Source organism: Zingiber officinale, chromosome 3A, assembly GCF_018446385.1.
Source record: "Zingiber officinale cultivar Zhangliang chromosome 3A, Zo_v1.1, whole genome shotgun sequence".
Classification (NCBI taxonomy): Eukaryota; Viridiplantae; Streptophyta; class Magnoliopsida; order Zingiberales; family Zingiberaceae; genus Zingiber; species Zingiber officinale.
Genome location: NC_055990.1, coordinates 44,188,335 through 44,191,077, shown reverse-complemented (window position 1 = coordinate 44,191,077; position 2,743 = coordinate 44,188,335). Strand labels below are relative to the sequence as shown.

The 2,743-nt window shown below is 40.0% G+C and overlaps 1 non-coding gene across 1 annotated transcript; it reads right to left on the bottom strand.

Moving 5' to 3' along the window:
- Positions 1-409: 409 nt before the first annotated feature.
- LOC122054460 lies at positions 410-515 on the bottom strand. Its single transcript, XR_006132768.1, has one exon. It is a non-coding gene; the product is annotated as a small nucleolar RNA R71 (small nucleolar RNA).
- Between the last annotated feature and the right edge of the window lie 2,228 nt (positions 516-2,743).

Below are 2,743 nucleotides of genomic sequence, written 5' to 3'. Positions count from 1 at the left end.
CTGCAAAGGCAAATTGAAGAACAGGAACATTTGAACATGGCGAATAGACCACTCAAGGATTATGCTGCACCTTATGCAAGAGGTTTTCGATCTAGTATTTCAAGACCTTCAGTGGAAGCTAATAACTTTGAGATCAAACCCGCAATTATATCTATGGTGCAGCAGAACCAATTTGGTGGAGGACCTCATGAAGACCCCAATCAACACTTAGAGGTCTTTTATGAAATATGTGGTACCATGAAAATGAATGGAGTTCCTTCAGAAGCAGTTAGATTATTATTATTTGGGTTTTCTTTAAGAGATAGGGCAAAGCAATGGCTGAATTCTTTGGCCCCTAATAGCATCACCACTTGGGAGCAGTGTGAGCAACAGTTTCTTGATAAATTCTATCCACCAAGCAAAACAGCTCATATGAGGAATTTAATTGCAAGCTTCAAGCAAACTGACTCAGAATCTCTTTTTGAAGCATGGGATAGATATAATAGTATGCTCAGACAATGCCCACATCATGGGTTGGAAAGATGGTTAGTGTTGCACACTTTTTATAATGGTATCAACTATCATACCAAAGTGTCTCTTGATTCAGCTGCTGGAGTGACACTTATGAATAAAAGTTTAGATGAAGCTGAAGAAATTATTGACAGTGTAGCACGAAATCATCATCAATGGGCAAATGAAAGAAGTGGTGGCTATTCTTCTGTAAACCCAATAATTAAGCATCAGGGAAGTTTTATATAGATGTAGTCACTCTTTTGTCTACAAAATTGGACGCTCTTACAAAGAAATTTGAGAATATGGGGACTAGTGCTAATATGGTCAATGCTATTAGTACATCTTGTGAAGTATGTAGGAGTTCAGAGCACTCAAATGACTCATGTCCATTGGGAGCTATCACTGCACAAATCAATCAACTGGAACAATGTGATGCAATCATGACTTACAATCAAAGGCAGAACAACCCATACTCAAATACTTATAACCCTGGATGGAAGAGCCATCCCAATTTTTCTTACAGAAATAATCAAGATCAAGGACCATCTATGGGGGCAAGACCAAATTTTCAAGCTGGGCAACAAAATTTTCAACATCTATCTTCTCAAGGCTTACCAAAGTCAAATATTGAAAAGATGCTTGAAGAAATTATCTCAAGTCAGAATGAAATGAAGCAAGATTTAGCAAAGCTCATTCAGAGAATGGATAATTCTGAAAAACATCAAAAGATCCAGGATAGTCAAATTGCCCAACTAGCTTCCTCATCATCCAGAGCACCAGGACAACTTCCAGGAAAACCTGATGTGAATCCTATGGAGCATTGCAATAGAATTGAGCTTAGGAGCGGACGGACCTTGGGAGACTCCCAAGTGACTGCTCCAAAAGGGATACAAAAAGAAGAAGAGCTCTCTCCTCTTATACCAAATCATATTCAAGCTAATGAGGAGAGTACCATTGAGGTTGAAGAGACTCTCCCACTGAACCATCAGAGCAAAGCTGCCCCTTTTCCTCAGAGACTTACAATGCTCAAGAAAGATGAAGAATTTGGCAAGTTTTTAGAAAAAGTTAAGGAAATTTGTGTAGAGGTACCTCTTATTGATGCTATTCTTCAAATGCCTAGATTTTCCAAATTCCTAAAGGATCTCATGTCAAACAAGAGAAGAAGAGGAGAGGTTGAGACCATTGCGCTTAGTGAGGAATGTAGTGCTATTCTGGAGAAGAACACTTCCCCAAAACTAAAGGACCCAGGGAGCTTTTATATTCCTTGCAACATAGGAAAAGAATTTTTTGAAAAAGCTTTTTGTGATTTGGGGGCAAGTGTTAGCCTCATTTCCTATTCAATTTGTAATAAATTAGGTCTCAAAAACATTAAACTTACTACTATGGCACTTCAACTTGCCGATCATTCCTGCAGGTACCCTTCGGGTATTATAGAAGATGTGCCAATAGAGGTGGATGGGAATGTTATTCCCACAGATTTTGTCATGTTGGACATGGAAGAGGACCCCAGGATTCCTATCATATTAGGAAGACCTTTCCTTGCTACAGATGGAGCTATAATTGATGTCAAAAATCATAAGCTTTCTTTGGTAATTGGTAAGGAAAGGTTGGAATATGATTTATCTAATATCTCTAACCATGTCTCGTCTCTTTTAAATGCTTGTAGCAGGACAAGCATTTATAAACTTGAGGAATGGAATTTCCATCCTCATGGAAGGCCACAAAACGAAGGAGACAATGTGGTGGAAGATGTTGGGAGAAGATCTCCCAACAAAAATGAAAAGTATATCTGTCCTCCAAGGGCGAGGAAAAGAAGTGAATGATCAAGTTTGGTCGAGCTAAAGACCTTAAACAAGCACTTCTTGGGAGGCAACCCAAGGGTTCTTTTAGTTAGTTTTGATTTGTATTTTAATTTCTTTTAGTTTGATGCATTCTTTTGATTTTGTTTTCAGGTTAGGTGCAAAACAGAGCCCGGCCGTGTGCTATACACGGCCAGCCAAAGGTTGCAGAGAAGGGAAGTGCTTGGGTCGTGTGATCCAGACACGGCCGTATAGGATCTCCCGAGGAGAAAAAGGTCTAGGCCGTGTCCCAAACACGGTCGTGCGAAGAAACCCGTGAAAGAAGAGGTTTAGGCCGTGTCTGGAATCCAGAGAAGAAAGAGAAGGGGGCCGTGTCACAGACACGGCCGTGCGATGAGAAATGAATATGGCCGTGTGATATCACACGACTTGATCCACATCTTTTTAGAGAA